General features: G+C 32.1%; 1 protein-coding gene across 1 annotated transcript in view; it reads left to right on the plus strand.

The window, feature by feature from the left end:
• The first annotated feature begins 3,755 nt into the window (after positions 1 to 3,755).
• Positions 3,756 to 25,658, plus strand: part of LOC113516658 (LIM domain transcription factor LMO4) — a 221,564-nt gene continuing 199,661 nt past the window's right edge. The window contains exon 1 of the mRNA XM_052901988.1: positions 3,756 to 3,978. The gene's annotated coding sequence lies outside the window, so the exon portion shown is untranslated. The remainder of the gene's footprint in view (positions 3,979 to 25,658) is intronic.

The following is a 25,658-nucleotide window of genomic DNA, read 5'->3' on the forward strand; positions in this document are numbered from 1 at the left end:
CTATCTATATAATCTAAGATTGCTATATTCTATTAATCGATTGAATGTTGAATAATGATATATATTTGTTACTCTTACACCCAAAATTACTATTTGATGGGGCAAAATGGAATTTGGTATACAGGTAGAGTATGTTCTAACTTAGCATACATGATACTTTATATACTAAATCCACACGGGCTAAGCTATGGTTGCGATACAGCTACTATAAAACAGTTAAACTCCACTGATATTATTAAAAAAAAATGTATTCTTTCACAATTGTTCTAATAAGAAGTCCGATTCGGTATTTAAGGCATTTTGAAAGGTTTATTTATATTTTATTTTCCCGTTAAACAATTATATGTAGAAGTGATTTTTTAATATTACAATTTGAGTATTTTAGAAAATTCTAAATAGCATTATAATTATTTTTAAATATAATGTAATGTGTGTAGTCGTATGTCAGATATACTCATTTTTTAATCTTTTCTTTACATTATATAAAGATTAAGATTTTGGTTCACAAAAAATAATTACTTCAATAGAAATAAGTCAACACGGTACCAACTAGGGAGTAAGAAGTAAATTATCGATTGCAAACAAGTACATTTTGATTCGTAAAAAAATGGCAACTTAAATCTTGACAAAATACCAATGACCGACGAGACATCGTGTAGACACATTACATTGAATATATTCGAATTTAGAATGCACACTAAAATAAACCATGAACAAAATAAATAATAAATCGACTTAGAATTATAGAATTGTGAATGATAGTATAGATATATAAAATAGATAGATAAAAAAGGATAAATAAATTGATAAATTCCTTCTTCTGAAAGTTCGTTAAAATAATTATAAAATATTGTTTAGAATTTACGAAGATATTGCTGAAAATATGTGTACCTACACACAAACAAAATATTGAAGTAAATCGAGAATCACCTTTTATTTGAAGACACTTATAAAGTTGTAGTGACTAATGTATAAAATGTTACCTTAGATTATATAGATAGGACATCGAGTAAAAAAAAAAACCTATCAATATTTAGTTAGCCAAACGTGAAATTAACACACGCACTTTTTTTAATGTTGGAAGTAATTTTAGATTAAAAATTTCCCAGATAATTTAAAAATAAAAATGGAAACTATTTTTCTAATATAATATAAATATACAAATGTACGTATTAGTTACAAATTAACATACATTTATTAATGATGGCAATTTTCAATTATTTATAAATGAAAACATATTTTAATCCTTAACTAAGGTATAACCGAAATAGTCAGTAAATATAAGCATCATTATGAATCATTATGGACTTTTTATCTGGTTCTTTCAAATGTATTATATGCATTTTATATCGTTTTTATTTTTCCATTTAACCTTACAATATACTTTCACTCATATACTTAGTATTAAAGTACATTATGGTAACCCTTCACGCAGCATAAATAAAAAAGTTGACCTGTTTTTCGCGAAGTACTCGTTTTTGTATGGAGACACTATTTGTATAATCTTAGATAGTTATATAATAAAATTGAATATCTAACGCCGGTGTTTACTCAGATGAGAAATCCGTTCCGTGTCCACGAAAGCAAACGGATATTCCGTAGTTTGAACACTACTTATTGCCGACGCGACGGACGGACTATGTCATCCATGAATGGATACTACGGAACGGACAAATTGGGCACGAGAGCGTGGAAAATATCCGATATCCGACTTAATCCGCACCAAGAATAGACTCAAATATTTGAGACTGGAGTTTAGTGACGCAGAAGAATGTGTTGGAATCGTATTTGAAGAGAAATACCTGGAGACAAACGTTTTGCTTTGTTAGATGTGTAAATACTGGTTTACCTCGTGGTATGTTAACTGCCAGTGTTGTTTCTATTATTGTAAAATCATGTGATGATTTCTAATTTAGACACTTTGGTTTCTTATTATTTGTTAGTGTTGAATTACTTCAAATATGGTTAAAAGTAATGATGGCTGAGACTAGCATGTTATAGTAAGTTCATCATCATATCAGCCATTAACTGATTACTGCTGTGCTAACGTAGACCTCTTTTATAAGGTAGCCTTGCCAGTAATTGCCATGATTGGCAAACGGGATGGCAATAGGGAATTACGATTCACTTATTTTGGTTTTAATTTTGTATGTCTATATTTAAATTTTTAAATGAAGTAGTAGTAGTTTTGCTTTAGTACCTCTATTCCATTCGTCATGGATATGGCGTGAATTTACAAATTGAAGAGTGTTGTTGTTGATTTTCTGGACTGTTTTCCGAATTGGACAGTTGATATTAAAAATAATACGTCTCATAAGAAATTGTAAAGTCCTATAATAACGTTTTGATAAATTTGAAAGAGTGTTTACACTCTTTCAAATTTATCAAAACGTTATTAGTTGGTAGGGACAAGTGGAACTGGTCATAATTTCGACATTCATTTATTTACATAGTATTTTCAACATTAGTTTTATAAGAGTTTTTGTTTCGTGCTAACATGATGACGTTTGATGATGAGGATTAGCAACCTTATTGCTATCAATAAATCCTATCAGGTCAACCTCCTCGCGGCTCTCCCTGGAAACCATCTTGATTGGTTTATTGTTGAATTTGTCACGATGGGCTGACTGACCTGTTTCATCATCATCTATCATCCCTCAGTGGTGCCCCACCGGCGTATACCAATAGCGCAGGTGGGGCTATCATTCCATTATCATCTATTAAAAAAAAAACTAATAACAAGTACCGATTCACGGCAATTGTAACGTCAAAAAGTCAATTTACTCACCGTAAAGTGTTGTATATTTTTTTGGCGACTTTAGAAAGGAGGGTTTTCTCTTCGTCTTTATTGTTTTGTTCGTATGTTACCTACGTGAAATCTTTGTTAGTCTATCTATCAGATTTATCCTAATGATGGTCTCGTATGAATTTTGGAATTTTGTTATTATTAAAGTTGTTGTTTTTTTTTCTCTATTTTCAATTGATTTAAAAAAGAATGAGGAACTCGATTCAGTTGTATTTTTTTATATTTGTTACCTCATAATTCTGTCAGGTCTAAACTGATTAGAAAATTGTTTTTTTTTTCTACTTACAGATTGGTACCAAATAAATTTTATGGAAATCAGTTCAGTAGATTAGTTTTTAATTCAAAATAACTGGTATTGCCACAATTGAAGTATTTTTTGCGGAACATATTTTTTTGTAGAGCAAACTTTTTGTTTTATGCTACTTCTTCTCACTAGAATACAATTTTTACAACATTATTATTAATAATTTTGTGCCTACTTGTTAATTTTGTGAGGAAATTTAAAAATGTTTTTTTTTTTTTAATCATATTACTTACCCTAAAAATAAAGAATGTAACGTAATGTAAACGTAACAATTGCCTTTACTTTTTAATTAATACTAGTCCAAAAATTCAACACCGAAAATTACCAGAAAGACGTTGCTATTGTTACAAAATTTGGCTCTGAAACACTCAGCGAGCTGACTAGGCGGTCGCTAATCGCCCATGCAGCCGCCAATTTCGCCATGAATGATCCGACGCTTTTGTCTTGTGCTTTCTAATTGAAACTATTTTGGGCCAGGACAATGCGGTATTGTCCGCGTGTCCGCCGATGTTTGCTGCCTTTATTAATTCAAGGAGGGCGTGCTCGCATGTGGGCGGCGCGGAAGGCGGAGCGTGTAGTCGGCGTCGCCCAGCGGCGCGGCGCAGAAACGCGATTCTGTGACCGCGAGTTTGCCCGACGTTCAGTCGGCTTCACGACGCGACCTTTTGCGCTCATCTTCGCGCTTCTCGGAACTTCACTTTGCTTACGATGCTCCACTAACTTCTGAAAGTTGAGAATAGTTGATTGTACAGACAGGACAGCTGTTAAAAAGTTGGTGACTTGCTGTGATTGTGTTCGGTGGGCGTCCGCCGAGGGAGGTGCGTCACGTGTGTCTGAGATTGCCCGCACGGCCCCCACACACGCGCAAGTAAGTCGAACACTATTTAAAAGTAATTAATTTATTTGTAGATATAAAGTATGCGAGAGTATTTCCTCACACACACGGAATATTATAATTTTATATAATATAAACTAGTGTTTCTTATTTCTATTAAAATAAATATAAAACTAATTTTTAAATTTTGGTTCCTTTTTAAGTATGTATTTACTTAAGTAGGTAAGGTGTGCGCCTACAATATCATAATAGGTAATTATTATATATTTATCAATACTATTAATGCACTTAAAAATATTAATATTAAAATAAAATAATATTATTGATGTAAGTTATAATAATAGCTTCATATGTCAATAAACTATTACTGAGATGAGAAGATACTATATCTGTGTAAAGTTGGTAGTGAAAACTAATTAAACATATTTAAAACGGGAACTTAAAAGAGAACTAAATATTTTACTATGATTTATTTGAGATTAAATGTATAGATATGTATTATATGTACCCACATTATGAGCTTTAATAACTTAAGTTTTTATTCTTAATGTGTTTATAACTATTCAAGAATCAATAAGGTAACAACTTTTTTTTGTTTTATTATTTCAATTAAATTTTGCGAATAGAATACAATTCCAGGTATTTCTAATTAATTCAAGATATATTTTCCTGTACCAACTACTATATATATGTATGTATGTTCTATAAGTTGATATACCTATGTATATATAATTGCGTAAATGAATTTATTATTAAACGAAATTGGGAACTTTGTGGTAATAAATTGTTTTATAGTCATCGTCTAGTCATTGTTTGCCTATTTAATTATAAATAGGCAAACGATGACTAGCAATTATATATCATATTGGGTAGGTAAACTATAATTGTAAGAGACGTAATATAATGCTACCCACATTTAACTGTGTTGCACTAAAAGTGTCTTGTACATTGCAAAATTTGAGTGTTTCGATATTATATTGTATTACGATATTGTAACGTCTTTCATAAATATTTAAGTCAAAGGAAGTTATTTAACTATCCACTGAGATACAGTGTGGCAATGGCAAAGAGTGGCAATGGACTGCTCACATAGCTCGAAGAACTGATAACTGATGGGGAAGAAAGGTTCTTGCGTGGCGACCCCGTACGAGCAAACGTAGTGTAAGGCGGCCCCCCACTAGATGGACTGACGACCTGAAATGCATTGCAGGGAGTCAGTAGATGCAGGTGGCTCAGGACCGTTCTTTATGGCAGTATAGAGGAGACTTATGTCCAGCAATGGACGGATCATGACCGAAATGATGATGATGATGAGACGCAGGCTCGGCCTAGTTCGGTGGCTAGTAGATTTAACAAAATCAAATATTTATGTATGTCTGTCTATGATGTAATTTGTGTATGTCTGTCTGTACTTAGATTTAACATTTCTTATAAGTACAATAAATAAACCACTGATATTAAAGAATATTTTCCCAAAGAGGGTTGACGTCAGGCAGGTGGCCGGTCGTAAAACTAAAAAAAAACAATTTTTTTTGTAATATGGATAAAAACATATTACGCCGACCCCAAATGATTGGGATAAGGGTAGGAAGATGATGATGATGATTAAAGAATATTTACCTACTTAAGTGATTTGAATATAAATGTAAAAGTATCTTAAACTAATCATAATTAGACAATTAGCATATTTTTTTAAAACAATATGTACGTATAGAAATATTATTAATATACAAAAATAATATGTAAATTATTATTGTGGTATTATAAAATAAAATTGAAGCGGGCGGGTATAGAATTCGCACCATCTGTGACGTAGATTTAATATGTTTATACAAAATATTGTGTTTGAGATTATAAGGTAATAATCTCTTTATATAAGAATCCTTGCCTGCATAATATTCAATTAAGTGCGATTGACGGCGTCAAAATTTTGTAAGAGGATTTTAGATTTGCAACTAATTCTTCGGAAATGATGAACACAGAAACACCATTAACAAATCTAATTAATATGAGCGAGAATGGTAGACTTGATCTTTATTACATTATTTATTAATAATTATATATGTTTAGACGAAGTATGGGATAGTTTATTTTTTTAATGGGTGAAAATGGCATGGTAACCCTGCCTGCGCTATCGATTTGCACCAGTGAGAGGTAATAGTTGAGAATGAAAAAAGCAGGTCAGTTAGTCCATCGTGACGAATTCAACGATAAATTAGTTACGATAGTTTCCAGGGGGAACCGTGTGGAACTCGACCTGATATGGTATATCGATAGCAATGAGGGCTCACAATATTAAATTTACTAAAATGTATTATTAAGAATCCTTTCCCCCCTGTAGTCTAGTTAGTTTTTTTTTTTTTTTGGAGCGGAATACGCTGGCGGGGCACCAGTGAAGGGTGATCGATGAGAATGAAAACAGGCCAGTTAGCCCATCATGATGAATCCATCAGGAATTAACCATGATAGTTTCCAGGGGGAACCGCGTGGAGGTCGACCTGGTTGGGTATATTGCTAGCAATAGGATTCTTAGTCTCCATTACTGACAATCCCTTTCCCCCCTAATAGTCTAGTTAGTTTGGTATATATATATCGAAGTAGATCACTCTGACTTCTCCATTTGGGAATGCAGTCGTGAATGTATTTAATTTTATAAGTAAGTACTATAACCATAGGTATCGTCATTATCATATCAGCCGTTAATTGTTCACTTCTGACCATATTATCCCCATAAAGGCAGGTTTTACCAATAGTTGTGACACTTGGCAGGTGAACTGGTAACCGTAGTTAGGTTTTTGGTCATGTTTCAACAGGGACGCTGCTGCCTATCTTTCGACCATTAAGTTCCCTTAGTCGCCTCTTACAATACTCATAGGAAAGGAAGGGATGATTTATTCTATGCCGGGACCAAACAGCATCAATATAATATAACCAAATAATTTGTCAGCCGTAGAAATAGGAAGGAGGTCTGCATGCTGGATAGAACTAAATATGTAGTAAATAAATCTTAGGTAGGTAACTACAGGATTTTTTAGTATAGAATATATATCAGTGTCTAAACTTTAAATAAAATACATTACGATAGGTCTATAACCGTTAATATGGCGCAACGTATAACTTAAATAAATACAATCGATTTAAAAGGAAAAGTTTTACCGTTATTATCTGCATTGGGATAAATCTAAAAATGTCTGCTCACAATGCCGTTCGCGTGCGTGGACATGGGATAAAAATATCCTGTCGACTAAGGAAAATTTATTACGTATTACTGTTTGTTAATCCATGTTAATAAAAATTGTGGGAAGACCTAACATAATGGCGAAGTCATCAAAATCGAATGAGTGGTAAAATACAAGAGTTTCACCATTTCAACCATTCACAGTTCACCACTAAAAGTTGGCATCTTCATAGAGTACCACACGGAATAGTCCTAAGCTACTCCGTCCTAAGCTAGTCCGTCGACTCCCTTCAAAACAATTTCAAGAATGTAATTTCTTTTTATCTGTTACTCAGAAAAAAAGTAAAAATAGAAAGCTCTTAGAGAAAGTTTCGAAATCAAAAACAAGTAAATTCCTCGAAATATTTATTTCTAGTAGCCGGGTCACCTAAATGTTTCATGAAAATAGTATCACTAATCTAATTTAAGGCGATAAAACTCTATTTCTTGTATCGATATATTATAATAAATGCCATGCCGACGAAATAAATATAAAAGTTACGACGAATTAAATAATGTAGTAAAACTGTTTACAATGATTATAGTATTTTATATTAAGAACAAAAAATAAGACTTCAAGACGTATTATTATTTTATTTTCTTTAGTTTATAAATAATAGTATTAACTACATTTTAAGATCTTATAAATTATCATGTTCATTTGTTTAATTTTGTCATGTATAAATATAATTTTATCGATTTAAGTTTGATTTTGTCGATATAAGAAAAAATAAATTTTGTAATCAAAATGAACAAGTATTTGGCCTTATTCTATTCCAATAATGAAGTACCGCATTCGTGATTCATTATTCATTTCAAATGTTGGTAGACTCGCTACTAGTTATAAGTACGCCTTTTTTATCGTATTTTCTTTTAGTTAATAAAGTTATTTAAATGAATAAATTTTCTATAATGTAACTTTTATAAATAAAGAAACTTTGTATTGGGCGGGAATTGAACTGGTAATCATTAGATAATGGGGTAGTATGGGGGGAAAGGGATTGTTAGTAATGGAGACTGAGAATCCCATTGCTAGCAATAACCCAACCAGGTCCGCCTCCTCGCGGTTCTCCCTGGAAACTATCATGGTTAATTCCTGATGAATTCATCATGATGAGCTAACAGGCCTGTTTTCATTCTCATCTATCACCCTTCACTGGTGCTCCGCCAGCGTAACCCGTTAGCGCAGGCGAGGTTACCATACCATTTTCACCCATCAAAAAAAATGGGGTAGTGTATTAAATCGCTTCTCCACCAAAATAATATATTACATAGTAAATAATGTGAAATATTTAAACCCGTCTTTGACAAGCAGATCGCCAGTAACGCTTATATTTTTTCTTATCGAGTTACATTTACATACATGTATATTCTAATTATATTATGTATAATATAACAACATTATATAACAAACGATTTCTAATCGAAACAAATAGAGAGTATTATTTACCCTAACCACTAATACGTTAATATATTCACCCGCCAATAAAAACTGTCTATACGATTGAACAAATCTGTTACGTTTCCGATAAGAAATTTAGTTTTTTTTTCTGTCTTCGTATAAAAATTTACCGCCCGCCCAAACCGTGTAGCTGCGCCCCCCGCGCGCGCCCTCACCCCCTCGCACACCCGCCGGTCCCGAGCAACTCAAATCATCGCTGACAATGTGGATTCCATTTTATTGGCCTGCGATCTTTTTATGTCAATTGCTGGATCGTTTTTCCATTTCGATTGGGATCGGGACGCTTTGTCGGGAGCTATCAGTGTCGCGGTTTTTGTGGCGTCGACTTTTCGAGTGAATTTCGATGCGAATTGACTATTTACGTCAATTATTATTATTTACAGTGACGTAAAAATTCACCCAATAGGCAATTATTTAAGTTGTAATTGATTTTAAATTTAGGATTATACTCGACTAGGGATGGGTAATATACAATAATATCTATATATTTGATAATTCATCAATACTGGCCTGTTTTCATTCTCATCTATATACTGGTGCTCAGCCATATCCCGTTAGCGCACGTGGTTACTATACCATTTTCACCCATAAAAAAAATATATACAGTCAATAACGAATGTGTTAATCTGTTATAAAAAAAATAATATTGGATAACAGACTTTTAACACATTCGAAGATATCCGTCCGAAGTGGTTGATATTCAAAGTCCAGAGAAACTAAATATATAGAGATATATTAAAAGATTAATGAAGAAAAGGATCTTACTTATGCGGAAGCAACCCTCGGATCGTGAAGCTGCTGGCTCTCATCATCGAATGTAGTGCACTTGCAAATTGTGTATCACTTTTTAAGGATTTAAGGACTTTTCTTGTCATTAATTTGTTGGTACACTGGATTTTTGTTCCGTTTTTTTTTCTTTTATTCATTATTTTTATACTTATTTATGTGAGTTTTTGTTTTTCTTCACTTTTTTAAGTAACATCTATATCAATATATATAAATATTTTAACATGAAACGGTGCCCCGTGTATGTGAAAACTAAAAATCAGTGCTGAACGCACATCAGTCCAGCAAAAGCTGAGTTTGTACCTATTGCCAGGCATACGAATGCTACACAATGTATTTATTAATAAATATATGTACATTATAATTTCTGTATGTTTGTAAAGAATGGCAATAAATTTATTATTTATTTATTTATTTATATAGACATCGAATATATATAAAATAATTGCTGTTTTTATTAATTATAAATATTATTATATGCGAAAATAATATTTATTATTGTTATAACGTGATGCTTTTAATTTATTTATATATTTGTTATTTTAATATAAATTGTATGTTTCGATTAGTGACCCAATTACACCATTTTTAAATATTAAATTGATTAGATAGATAAAAAACTTAAAATTGCGTGTCTATATGATTGTCTGACATGATTTTGCTGTATATATAGTGTTAGTGTTTGTGTATATATAGTGCAATATATACATAAAAAATACAAACAATATTTACACACACACATGCAGATATAACTACACACGTAAATAGTGACGCGGGCAAATAAACTAAGATGACAACGGCGCTGCATCCAATTTCGCGTAGCGTAATGAGGGTGCCGGTAAATTCTTTTTAAATGAATAAAGCACGTTAGATAAAGAATTACATACATGTTAAAATCACTATTCAATTTGTGATATTAAACAAGCAGAACTATATTAACTCCCCGTTATCCAGTTACATATAATATTATGGTATGAAATAAGTTTTAAAAATAATAAGCAAGATATACCTAATTGTGATAGTGTTCCATAAAAAAGGTGTAGTCATTAAAAAAATTACACAGTAATAAACCTTATTGATTGTAAAAAGTATTAACGAAATTAATTCAGCATTGTTGGGGGAGATATCAAAATATATTTACGCATTTTTTTTTTGATGGGCGAAAATGGTATGGTAAACCCGCCTGCGCTAATGGGATACGCTGGCGGAGCACCAGTGAAGGGTGATAGATGAGAATGAAAACAGGCCAGTTAGCCCATCATGACGAATTCATTACGAATTAACCATGATAATTTCCAAGGAGAACCGCGAGGAAGTCGACCTGGTTGGGTATATTGCTAGCAATGGGATTCACAGTCTCCATTACTAACAATCCCTTTCCCCCTATATTTACGCATTAGGAACTCCTACTTTTAAAAGGTGACACTCACACGCACGCAGAATGTACACGTAGCTACACACGTAAACAGTGATGTGTGCAAATAAACTAAGATGACAACGCGCTGCACCCGATATCGCGTAGCGTAATGAGGGTGCCGGTAACTAGCGCGGCCGCGGCGCTGTAACGAGCCGCCCTCGTTACGCGCTCGTTACGTGCTCGTTACGGATTAGGACGACGCGACATAGTCACGCTTATGGCATTATTCGAGAGATAGTTTAGATTCTCTATTAGAATCCTTTACGAGGTGTGTAATAAATAAAATAAGAGTAATAAATTTACAACTTTAATCAAATGGGACAGTCAGAGGCATTTGTCGACTATTGTCGATGTGGTAAATGTAACTCTGTTACTGATTGGTAGTACCTTTTACCTGTGACTTCGTTTATGTAATAATCAGAATTATATCTTCATATGTAAGAAAATGTTTAATTGTATTAAAAATAAAGGTTATAAAAAAACAAGTGCCTATGCTTCATAAATTATGCCTTGTTCTTAGAAATTATGTTACATGATAATGACACGTAAGTGACAGTTTACAAGGCACACGCACCATTGTTTTTACTTGTCAATTACTTTATTAATTCTTTCTTGTCTTTGGTCGAACCACCCTCCTTTTTTGTTTTGTCATATCTACAACTACTAAAAAAAGTAACAATTATTATTTTTATTTTTTACATATTAATGACACCAAATTGATAATTTTGGCGACCGTGACAACAAGAGAATTATTTTGTAAACAATTTTCTTTCGGTAATTATGGTAATTTTTATAGATAAATAAAAATAAAATTGTAAGATAGAGGGTAGTGGGTATATGTATAATAAGTGAAGATAAAATTAAACTAGTTGGCCCATCATGAAGAAATCTCATTTTTTTTTACCTAGAATTAAACACGACCGTTTCCAGGGATACCACGCTTAATCACAAATGTTTTGCGTTTTGTTTAATTTAAAAAAGTAAGGTTTAACAGGTTATTCAACCGTTCACTGTTTAATGTCGTTGATAAACGCCACAAGTAATAATCATAATTTCACATTATCTTATTAGGGGTTAGTGCTGTGAATGATAACACATGTGCAACATGCAATGCACGGTATTATGGGAGCAGCGCCACAGTACAGCGGCGCGCGACGCGTTATCATATTGTAATCACTGTGAATCCACTAAATTTGAACATAAAATTAAGCTTATAGCACAAACCTGTCCGCCGTAACGAGTTTGGGCTCGTTTTAGCGCATATTAATATACGGTGTTGATGTTGCTATAACCAAATTATACAATTAATTCTGCACATTACTTAATTACTATTTCACATAAATGATAAAAGCATTTATATGACAAATGTTTGTTTTATTATTTGTTATTGTTTGTTAATATTTACAAATTACTTTGATTTTTTTTTGTATTAAATTTAAGATATTGTTAAAAAAATAATCTAAATGGGGACAAAATCTTTATGTGGTTCCATACACGGGAATCGATTCTTTGCATTAAAAATATAATTATCAAAAGACAGTGAGTTAATTAATTTTCCATTACATATATACGAGTATATATACAGACATCTAATAAAAAAAAGAACATAACATTTAAGGATTATTATATAAATATTGGTTAACTGTTGGAGAACATATACTTTGATATACCATAAAATTTAAGCAAATAATTCCTACCTATGACAAAAGTTATCATCAAAATTGGTTCAGAAATGGCGAAGACATCACGTAACATAATATGTGGCATTCGATATCTGTGTTACATTTGAACCGATTTTTCAAATTCTCTTTGGGATCGACACGATTTACTTTAGTGATTTTAATCTCAGCAAAATTATTACGAGACCACACGTAATTATTTTTATCGAGATACAATCTTTTGCCGTCGTTTGCATTTTTGTAGTTTTTTCACAAAACTAAAGTTTTAATAAGGGCCAATCTAAAATTGGATTTGTATATATTTTTTCTTATGTACGTTATGTCATAACTTTGTGTATTATAAACTTTTTTGATAATTCTTTTATTTATTAATAGGATTTAGTTCCGTGTTACTTCCATATCCATTTTGTCTCCTACCAATCTATCTGTCAGTACAAGTTGACTTTGAAATCACTAACTGGATTTTGTCCACTTTTATTTGAAATATCATGATTATATCAGTCGTTAATTGTTTATTGTCGAATATAGACCTCCTCCATAAAGGAGGTTTTGTCAGTAGTTGGCACGCTTGGATGGTGGGTTAACAACCGCAGTTAGACTTTGGTGATGTTTAAAGAGGAACGATTCATTTGGATACCTAAATGTATTCTCATAAATTATGTTTACTAATACTCAATATAAGAAATAAATACACAGTAATTATATATATAGTGAAACAAATGATTTTATTTCACTAGGATCAGACTATTGTTTCCGAATAACAAGCAGATACGAAAGGATTCACACCAAGTTTCAAATAGATGAGGTTTAAAAAGCGGTTCACAGTTCGCGCAAATGATGCTAAATGATAGTCACAGACGAGCGTCGACGCCGCGCGGGCTCAAACGGCGCTTTATGAATATACAGATCAGTTACAGGTGGGTGGGATGTGTCATGCGGACACCTCGTTAGCAGCAACCTACTTTTAGGTCGTGCAGTACGGCGGTTCGAACGCCACGTTTATAATGTAACGTTTTTTAAATATAATGCTTCCTTCTATTAATCGACGGTAGTTTTGAAAAACTTACCATATGGAGACTTTGTATGAAAGTCGTTTGCTTTCTCATCTCTGTCCCATTCGTGTTTTTGTTGTGTTTGCATGGCTGTGTTTCGGTTTGAAGCACCCTTCGATATGGCAGTAAATTTACAGGGTACAGAGGATTAACAGAGTCCTCAGAAATAGCAACGCATGGGGGTTTCATGAGTGAAACAGTATACCCTGTTATGCTCATGGTACTGTTCATGTCTATAGGCGACGGTTATAACTTTCCATCAGGTGGGCCGTCAGCTTGTTTGACATTATAAGTTGTATCAAATTAATTTATTTAAAAACTCATATATTTTTATACAGTGAATGCAGATTTGGCGAAGATATTGCGTAACTAATTTACAAAAAGGGTAGAATTGAGAACCCCTTTCTTTTAAAATTCTTCTGTAATGGATAGATGTTTAACTACCAGGATGTTTTAAAAAGCAAATAAGCGAACAGCAATACATAAGAATACGTAAATTTGGCAAAAAAAAAACCTCTATACCAAGCTGCTTTACAACAGTTTGTGTTATGAATGATTGTAGTATGGTTGGTATAGCTATAAACGCCAGTCTGTGCCCGCTGCACGCCCGATTGGTTTAGTTAGCAGTGAGCGTCGCGCCTCATTTGTTTGCCGCGCCGCCACCGCCGCCGCCCGCCGCGACTTTGTTAGCACTCTTTTCATTCCAACACCGATTCTAACTATCTTTTGATCGCATTAATAAATGTGTATAGTGAAGAATTTTATGTTTGATTTCTATTTGTTTAGCTTTGATAAAATTATTGTCATGATTGGGCAGGTACTTTTTAATGGGTGAAAATGTATTGCTAACCCTAACTGCGCTATCGGTATATGTTGACGAGGCACCGGCGAGAAGTGAAATTGTTCTTCATTTCACAAGAATTAACCATTACTAACTGTTTTGTTAAGAGAGGGACTGGCTGAAAACCAGCGCTGTGCAGCTGTTCACATTGCGTTGGGACACTCACAGCATCAGCTGAGCCGGTTCCTTTTGCCGGGTGTGGGACACTTTTTGTATATGTTATTTGTATTTTATATTGTAATTGTATGGCAATAAATGTTTCTATTCTATTCTATTCTACTAGCAATGTAGCTGTTTGACCCCATTATTAACAATCCCTATACCCCTTTATTGGATAGGTTGTGGTTGTTTTAGAATGTCATGATTTTTATTTTCCCTCTCTATTTATTGCTCATTTAATATTCGTCTATTGGAGAGAGATAGCTAATTTGAAGTTTTTAATAGTTCTTATGGCATCCTTACTAATATTGTAAATGGAAAAGAGAGTTTGTTTATTTGTTACCTCTAAACATCTTAATGGCTTAACTAGTTACGTGTTTAGTATATACATACTATACGGAACGAATAAGGGTATAGGCTACTTTTAACCCACTCAGTTACCGGTCATAAGAGCGAAGTTGCGGATAAAGGCTAGTGTGTAAGAAAATTCAGTGACAAGTTTCAGAGGCGTTTCTTCGTTATGTTTAATGAGACCATAGTGAACGTGTTCAAGATGAAAAGGATACGTGAATTCTTTGATGCCACATATGATTATTGTCATTATAAAACAATTTAACTACATTTTATGGAGATATTACTGGTCAGAGACATAGATATGATATTTTGGTAAAAAAGGCAGCCAAAGAAATTATTTAACACCAAGGGTGTGACTAGCTGGTTGACGATTCTGAAGAAACTTTTTGCATCCTTCTGCTGGAAAAACTAACTTCTTTAATTTTATCTAGTGTTTAAGATACAGGCTACGGCTTAGTTAAGGCTCCAGATTTCCTACAAATTACAATATTTATATTTTTGTGTGAAAGCAAATAATCTGTAACTTGTGGAGATGAAAAAGACATATTATTATTTATTTTTATTTATTCATTAGTATAAATATGTGGACATGGCGGACTTAATGCTAAAAGCATTCTCTCCCAGTCAAATAATATAATATTATTATTACAATTATTGTCATAATTAATTAAAAGAGTATATTAACATTTGGGGCGGAGGATGGATAACAATATGTGGAGAATTTAATCTTTGCTATAATGATTAGTTTGCGACGGTTAATTCTTTCTATCATTTGTATTTCCAAAAAATGTCACAGTTCACTCCCGTCAGCGAGGTAAAGATTTAAAATGTATTCCAATTAAACGTTCTAAGTCGAATTAAAAAGAAAATACAGAAAATTGTGTGTTTAGATTGCAAAGAATGGGCGTTTGAGTGCGCGCCAGCCGACCAACAGCCAACAGGTTGGCGCGGACTTTTAATGATGCCTTAATGATTGAGCCTCCAGCTATATGATGCATTTCTAGCATAACTTCGTGAATATATAGCTATTAGGGTAAAAATTTATTTAAATAATGAACAGTATTTATAATGATTTTACATTTTTTAATAAATAAAGATTAAATAAGCAATTAAATAAAATAAATAAGTCGCATAAAAAATATATTTTACGTTTTATTGCAAAATTATTATTCAGGTTTTTCATTTAATTATTATTATAATAAAACAGATAATTCAGATATTGTAATTATTTAAGTATGTTTTTTTTTAGCAATAAATTCGTCTATATTTGATCGATTATTATTAACGCCAATAGGAATTATGGTACAATTTATTCAACCCTATGTTATGGCGATATATGAACTATAGATGGAGGGGTCACACCTCAAGAGGTTGTCGTTAAGCGCGCTTAATGAATTCGTAGTGATTGCATTGCAGGTCGCTTCGATTTTGTAGGTACGTCTCCAAAGTACCTAGTTATTTCATATTTTAGATATATTATGTGTTATTAAATATATTTAGTTTTTTTTTAAAGGTTTTTTAGTGGTTTTAAGAAGAATAATTCCAATTTGTCAGTATTTTTCGTATTTGTATGTTACGAGTATGCGCTATCTTTAAATTCGGAAACAATTTTAATGATTATTTCTACAATTGACAGTATTTACTCTTGTGTTGGTTTTAATTTTATTACAATTGAAGTGGTTTTTTATTAGAGTAAATTAAAAAAAATTATAGTAATTTTTTTCATGACGATTATCATAGATAGAACAAGTTGTAATTGTGATAGATTGTGATAATGTATGGTGTTTACTCCTGTTACGATTCACGCATAAACGAATCAACGGATTTTAATGTAATTGTATATAAATATTGCTATACCTAATGTTGACATGTTACCTTAATTTATTTTCGAGATGAGGTTTTAAATCTTGGCGATATATATATATTGTATTTTAATGTAATAGCTAATGCTTTAACGTAAAGCGCGTAGTCAGGCAGTCGCGTCAGAGTTGTTTAAGATTAAGAGTCTCGAATGGTTACGAAACTAGTCGAGCTCTCTTGCCCAAATTACACATAAATTGAACTGGTGGTTTTATTATTATATTGAATTAAATTATAGAATAAAAGTTTTAGAAGTACACATTAAATATAATGTGTACTTCTAAAACTTTTAACAATAAGACATATACATTTGTCACGATTCAAGCAATAAATACCTAGATATCTTTACAGAAAATGTACCCACTGTAGTCTTTGACTCGGCATATTAAAGTCCTAGGGATATTCTCCGAAGTAATAAATAAGAGTATCTTATTTTATTTGTAGGCATTGTATTACATCAAGCAATAATAGCCCACGAACGAGCGATGTACCGGAGAGAATTTAACAACATCACGCCGGTGCCGCATTCGGGCAATAACTCCGCGCAAATAAAATTTTAACCTCTGCTTAATATCTGGCGGAACATTTCGACGGAGTGAACCAGCTAAATTGACAGACAGTAAAATATTTTATTCGTGCAATAATTTCATTTGTAAGAAAAACAAGGAAGGCGCGCGGCGTCGCGGGCTGGCAGGCGCGGCCGCCGCGGCGCTCCGCAAACATCTTCCACGTGAATTAACCTATTAAACACCGAATTTGGGAAATAAACTTCACTCGATGTACTCGTAAAATCGTAATATATTTTAACGCCCGTAAAACTTATTGTGTTTTATATCTAGTCTATCAATGAACGTCTATTGGTTTTGTTTAGAATGTAACTAATGTTTTAATTGTTGTTATTTGTGAAGTCCTTTCATTTTTAAAACACGATAAAAAAAATTAAAATATACAAAAATGTTTGATCAGTATGGTAATTGTAAACCCTTTCTCAAACTCGTGTTGGATTTTCAACAATTTTTTGTGAATGTGTTTAGTTGAAAATTTGAAAGATAGAATAGTCTTGAATCCGAGTAGGTATATAAAAAACGTGTGTTACTATGCTTCCACGCGTATCCGAGCCGGGTCGCTAATAATGTGTATGAAAAAGAAATTAACGTAATTCGCTGGTATAATAAAATTATATTAATGTACATATGTATATATCGACGTTTAAACCTGATTACGCCCTGTTTCTGTAATAATAAATGTCTCTAACATGCTTTGTTAATACAAGAGATAATTATTGTTGGGTCCGGATAGAAAATAAACAATTCCAGTGCTTGCTATAAGTCATAACAGCCTACTAAATTCCTGTGACTAAATAAAGTCATTTACAAGTAGTTCGTGTCTCGTGACACATTTTCACACTAATGCTATTTGAATGCATATAAGTAAATCAGATTATATGTTATTAATATGCTGCGAGAACTACCACAAAGTATATAAATATGTATATAACAGGAAAAATAGAATATTATTTATATCAGGACATTTTTATGCATTTGCTAATATGCCGGCTTGTCTGTTAGAAAATAGTAAAGAAATGTTGTTTATAGAACTAACTTAGTTATATATTTTTTATACTATTTTGGTAGCAAACAATCATAAGGCTCGGCTAACGGTAAACGGGGTTACCGTAGCCTATGGATGCCTGTAATATCAGGGATGTCATGCGCGGTGTCGTCTTTTAAGAAACCAAGGTGTATTAAACACCCTTTTTGAAGAACCCCATGTTGTAGTCTTTAGGAAAAGCTTCGGCGAAGATCATTCCACAATCTGAGTGTTCACAAAGAGGAAGCTCCTCTAAAACTGCATTGTGCGTGACCATTTTGTTTTTGAGGTGTGAGAATGTATTTCTTGCCAATGGCGAGCGGTGCGATGGTGAAAGATAGCGGTAGGCATCATATCTAAAAATTCTTAAGAATACAATACGTTATACAAACAGTAAAAGATGTAAAGACAAGCAAAGTCTCTTCTTAAATTAAAGGACAATTCTCTTTTTAGAATTTGATAATTAATTCTCGGTAAAAATACTCAACCGCAATAACAATATTATTATTAGTGGTTTATTTCATATAAAAGGAATAAATAGACGTATACGTCGTTTATTATATATACACTTACTTCTTATATGCAGTTATATTTGCTGGTAGTGATTAAATCGACTTCATTAATTACAAACTCGTGAAGGTAGGAAAAGGAGGGAAAATCATCAAATCAACGAGCGTCTCGGCGCGCCCAAAAGTCAGCAGGGCCAAGTGGTGCAACTGCGCGTTTAGCTCTCACAGACGGACTGCCACGACCCCGTTCCCTTTGTTTTCTAGCGCGATGTCATTAGTGGAAAGCCCTCGATATTTTCGCAAGGATCGATTATTTTTAATGGGTCGCCGGCGGCACAAGCACGCCGCACGTTCAGCCATAACGCGTCTGACATATAGATAAAGTAACTAGATGTAATTTTTAGATGAAAAAATTGATAATACATACATTTTTAATAAAACGAATACATTATTATATTATGAATTGTAAATTAATATTATTTGCATAAAAGAGTTAATATGCTATTGAATATTATTTCACACCAAGATCTCTAATGTTGCATTTATAAAAAAAAAAACAAAAAGTGATTCAGGAACAGATACTCAAACATCTTTACACGAACTTTTATATTAAAATAAATAGATATTTATAACTATAGTTTTATAGCCTACTGCGGATTTTGTCCATCGTAGTATCATCTTTATTGAAATTCCCTTGTACATTAGAAATATAAATATGCGGGAAAACAGATTTTAATATTGAAAAAATAGATGTCAGTACGTGTCACCTATAATAGGAATGTTATAATTATATGTTATTTACAATATCGTAACCTTTAAAAAAGAGTATATTCCTTTTTAAAAGGCCGCCAGTACGTCTGCAATTCCTTCAGTGTTGCTCATTGGCGGCAATAGTCATTTACCATCAAGTAAACCGCATACTCGTTTGTCCCCCGTGCTATAAAAAATAAAGGTAAAGTACTTTTGTTTAACTAAACTAATCATGAACTAATTAATTTAACATTGTTCACACGTTTTATTAAACGTTCACTTGATTGACTTGTGTGGTAAATCGTAGAGCTGCAAAAGTTTATAAGAAAGATTTATTTGCACAGAACTTTAATAAGCTTTTAAAGATATAACTTATAAAATCTCTATTAAAACTTTCCTCAAAGCCGAGCTACGCTTTATAATTCTTGTAGATTGACAGGGTTTTTGATTGAAAAAAACGAAGCGTCTAAGTAGTGAGCTTTTTTATGCAACTTAGAATGGCAAACAAGCTGACGGCCCACCTGATGGAAAGTGGTAGCTGTCATCTACAGATATGAGTAGTACCATGGATATAACTGTTTCGCCCATGATACCCCCATTGATATTTTGTAATTAACATTAAATAATTTAGTCTACAAGAATGGTAAAGCATAAGAGGTATCATGGGCGAAACAGTATACTCTGTTATGCCCATGCTGCTGTTCATGTCTATAGGCGAAGGTTACCACTTTCCATCAGGTTGGCCGCCAGTTTATTTACCATTCTAAGTTGCAGAAACAAATATTTCATATATATTACCGACAGTGATAAGATAACATTATTTTTTCTCGTGTTACAGAATATGAACTTTGTGTTGTGAAAAGTGTTCCTCTTTTTTTTTATACAACTTAGAATGGCAAACAAGCTGTCGGTCCACCTCTTTACTTCGAACCTTCATTGTCTGTCCAATATGCTATCCCATTTGAAAGGATCGTCACAGAACGAACCTATGATACGAATAGAGTTGCAACAAAGCTGTTGTAATTGGTGCATTGTATGTGGCCGCGGGCAAGCAGCGTTACTCGTTAGCCCATTCTTTGGTGAAGGCGGTTTCATCCGGGCGGCGGTGCTCGCTAATTAACTATGAAATTAATTGACGCAGCAAAGTTTCCGAATGAAACTTGAATTAATTGGCACGTCCGACTTCAGCCTAATTAGGAGCCCGAGGCTTTTCAGTATCGCTCGTTGAAGCCGTGAAAAACACACAAAAGTGTTGTGAGCGAATAGTTCGCGCTCACGGAAATTTTCATTCGGATCAGAATATAGCCTGAGTTAATTGCGTGTGCTGGAATAATTGAAACAAAAATGTATACAATGTCGACTGTCTTTTGATTTAGTAACTAATCTTTTGACAATTTGGATTTTTATAGTATTTACTGGCAATGGACAAATAGGAGTATGTAGATTGTCTATGGTAAATGGTTGCGTTGCCCATTGATAAAAATGAATAACTTAATTGACGTCGTAGATGTGTAACGCCCATGCATTTATAATTTTTATCACGTAATAATATACATCTCGTTGCATTTTGTCTTATCCTTCAATCTGTTGATACAAGAATGTTCGTATGCTACTTCACAGGAGAAATGGGAAGGTAATCTTGTAAAGTAAGAATTAAGGTGGATCACTCAACTGTTTACTACTATCAGTTTTTTAGGTAGATACAAACACAGAATAAGTCATAATAGAAGTATTTACCAGAGGGAGACTTTGTACAAAAGTCGATTGCTTGGGTACCTCTGTCCCATTCGTGTTTGTACCGTGAAGCAGTTGTGTTTTCATGGCTGTGTTTCGGTTTGAAGGGTGGGATATGGCGTGAATTTACAGGGTACAGAGGAATAACATCTGAGTCCTTAGGAATGGCAAAGCATGAGGGGTATCATGGGTGAAACAGTATACTCTGTTATGTCCATGGTACTGCTCATGTCTATAGGCGACGGTTACCACTTATCATCAGGTGGGCCGTCAGCTTGCTTGCCATTCTAAGTTGTATAAAAAAAAAAGTATGTCTTTATATAGCGATGGCAAACCCTTTAGTCACATCACCGTGACAATTGGAAAATATGGAATTGAATGAAAATGCCCTGGATATACTTATCAAAGATATTTACTTTATTTACTAACGTCGTTACCTGTTGTTGTAAGAAAAAAACTATTCTGCGTACTCTGAAGTAGACTTCCAGATGAAGTTGAAATAATTCTTGGAAATGACAAATTCAGTAAGTTCATAAAATTCCCGTTGTGCATGTATATAGACATTGCTAAACAATGGGCATAAGTTTTAAACATAATATAACATTGCGTACTGTTATTGTCCACTCATTCTAACATCAACTTACCCTATTTTTGCCAAGTGAATCATTAATCTCGATATTAAATAAAAAGAAATAAAAAAAAAACAAAGTTTCTTATTAAATAAAAACAATGTTTAATTCAATCTTCATATGCATGAATTTACTAAATTTACATTATTTATTGACGATTTAATATAGATCCAATAATAAAAAAAAAAAAAACTTAATTTAAAATAATGCATTAAAATCTTAAATTAACATTAAATTTTATTATAGAGTTAATTTAAATTTTTATTTTTTCTGACGTTTGCTTCGACATTAGTTATGATTCTAATTTATAATTTTCAATGTTTTTTAAATGTAATTTGAAATATCCTGACAAGCTTTATGTAGAGAATTAAAAATTAATTATAACTTACGATGTAATTATAGTAATTAATTAAGTAACCTTAAACATTCTATAGTTTTCTTTCAGCTTCTCTAAGTAGTATACTCTATGAGATCAGATAAATCTGCCATATGTATATGAAATTTTTAATATGTCCAATATAGGTTCCCCCTGGAAACTATCATAATATGAATTATTATGGGCTAAAAGTTTTTTTTTAATACATATGGTGTTAATTTTCATTCATTAAAAAAAAAAAAACCATTTACACTATTTAGGTATATTAAAGTCTAATAAATTAATACAATACAATACAAAACTTTAAATAAATTATTAAATTCATTAAGATGTTAAGGAATTGTGTTTGACATCCATTCACCGTTCCAGACATTATGAATAATTATCACGATTTACTTGTTCGGGCAGAGAAATGATATCGTTGCAGTCTTCATTGCATTTAGTGCATCAAAAATGTAACTAATATCGAGTCATTTATATGTGTAAGTTGTGGGTTCAAGTCTTACCCGCTGCGAACTTTTTGGTTCAGACAATAAATTATTGGAATATGATTTTCATATTTCAGTACCACTTTTATATGCATTTGCAGAAAACTTAATTAATTAATTTATAATAAATTGCCGTTTTGTCATAAATAAAAATGTATAATTTCAATAATATACCTAAAAACTGTTATTAGTTATATATTTATTTTTTATTATTATTTTTCTACCTTTACATCATATGTGCCATTAAAAATTATCAACGCAACAAAACTGAATATAGTTAGCAGTTTTTTTTCCTCTAGTTAGGCATTTATATATTGTATAAACACCATGCTTACTTATACATATATAATAACATTACAATATTGTGATGTATTGGTAAAGATGGTACAAGGGGAATAATAATAATTAGGTAGATATTCTGGGTTATTGTTTATTATTAGGTTATTGGTTATTTATTATTATTATTAGCAACCTGCGGATTTTTTAACGTGATTAAGGATAAAATGTGTCTTTAATATCAAAATGTTTTTTATATTTTATTTGATAAATAAATATAATAAAATCAATTTTTACAAATTTATAACGGGAATGTTAAGAACTTACTATAGTTGTCGTTACCGAAAATTGTTTTTATTGACCGTTAAAAATAAACTTAAATTTAAAAAAAATATTATATATATATTATTTTTACTATGTATTATTAAATTTTAAAAAAAAAAAATTATTTAACTTTAAAAGAAATTTTTTAGCTTTAATTTTTTTTTTATAGACTTGTTTTTGATATGTATAGTACGTAGATGTAAGGTGTGTATATAATTATCTATATTGATAATTTACATATATTACGTTTATATGTTCTAAATATATTAGTTTATAATGAAATTAATATAATTATTATAAGGAACTGACATTTAATGTAATAAAAAAAAAACAATTGTGGCAAGAATATGAATTTGTTTACGAAAAGTACTAAACAAGAAAATATAATAAGTGCGTAGATAATAATGAGGGTATAAAGTTATTTAGTTACATTTTATTTTTATGCTCTAATTAAGTAATATTAAAATATTTTTATTTTAAAGTCCTATTCCTGTGGTGTTTATTATGAGAACGCTATCGCTTATTCTCTGCAGTCGCGGACTAAAGGTTGTCCTGAGGCGAAGTACCTACCTCCATAATTAACATACATTATGAATTATCGAAAATGACCGACTCCAATACCCCTAATTACACGTTTCCATGCGCCGCGTTGTACCCCGCACGTAATGAATAGCTTTGTATTTTATTAATACGTGTTTCCAACCATTATTAGATATCTTTGTTGGGATAAATCATGCATTATACCGACCCTATTAACTCTTAATTGGGTATATTTGGACTGTTTTGTTTTATTTCATATAAATTTACGACATTTATGTTTGCTTTACTTTTCGAGGGGAAATAACTTATTTAATCGTAATTGAATTTATTAGTGTAAACTTAGAAACTATATTTAATTGTATTATACAGATATTTTAGATATTTATTTTTAATAATGCTATTTTTTTACTGTAATATTTTTTTTACATTTATCGAATAGTTTTCAATTGGCATTATCCTTCTTCTTTAAGTATTTTACTTACTTAATTATAATACATTTTGTTTAGTGTCAACAATTTTATTCACGGATTTTTTTTAAATATTATATAGTTTACATTCAATATTGATAGGTATTAATTTCCCAATCGTTCCGTTTACAATATTTATTCTCAAACGAGCACGGAATCAGGGTGGAATAAGCCTGTTCGGGACGATTCCAGCCGGTCGCACAAACCGAATCGTTGTAGAGATGTATGTAACAGGGAATCGACGAATCTCTAGTTAAGGTACGTACTCATTTCCTTTTACAAATCATAATATTAAATTAGTAACGCTTGTGTTCAGAGGAAAAATATTTAGAGGAAAAATACTTATGTATTAAATAAAGATGTGTTTACTTAAAGGAAACAGTCTTCTGTATTTATAAAAAGGGATAATTATATTCAGAGAAGAATATTTGGCTATTTTTAAACTTGTTATTTTTTTTTTATCATAATATAATAATAATAATAATAATACTATTAAAACTGTTAGTTTTCAATGAATAAATATGCGATTCACGAAATTTCTGCCACTTTCTGTTAAAAAAGTCCTTGTTAAAAGTAAAGAAGTTGGTTTAAAATAAAATATTAAAAACCTATTTGCAATATTTGACTCGAAATATACGAACTGACAAGTAAATAATTTAAAAGCTTATTGGACAATAAAGTATGGATGTAATTTTTCATTGATAGCGTTTTTATGTTTAATAAAAGAACCATGCAGAGTTTTCACCCATGTCTAGAGTTTTTTTTTCTTTTTGATTAATTTGACTAATAGGTACTCAGCCGTTGAATGATTTAGGTATTTTACGTAATATGGTGTTAGTAGTAAGAATCTATGGTTTTTTTTTATACAACTTAGAATGGCAAACAAGCTGATGGTCCACCTGATGGAAAGTGGTAACCGTCGCCTATAGACATGAGCAGTACCATGGACATAAAAGAGTATACTGTTTCACCCATGATACCCCCCATGCGTTGTCATTCCTGAGGACTCAGGTGTTATTCCTCGGTACCCAGTAAATTTACGCCATATCCCACCCTTCAAACCGAAACACAGTCATGCAAACATAGCTGCCTCACGGTTGAAACACGAATGGGACAGAGGTACCCAAGCAATCGACTTTTGTACAAAGTTTCCCTTTTATTTATTAATGGCACGAATGTAGCCGCCTGCAGCATGGAATGGTG

This window comes from Galleria mellonella, unplaced genomic scaffold (genome assembly GCF_026898425.1).
Source record: "Galleria mellonella isolate WM207_F2 unplaced genomic scaffold, CSIRO_AGI_GalMel_v1 utg83, whole genome shotgun sequence".
NCBI classification, from domain to species: Eukaryota; Metazoa; Arthropoda; class Insecta; order Lepidoptera; family Pyralidae; genus Galleria; species Galleria mellonella.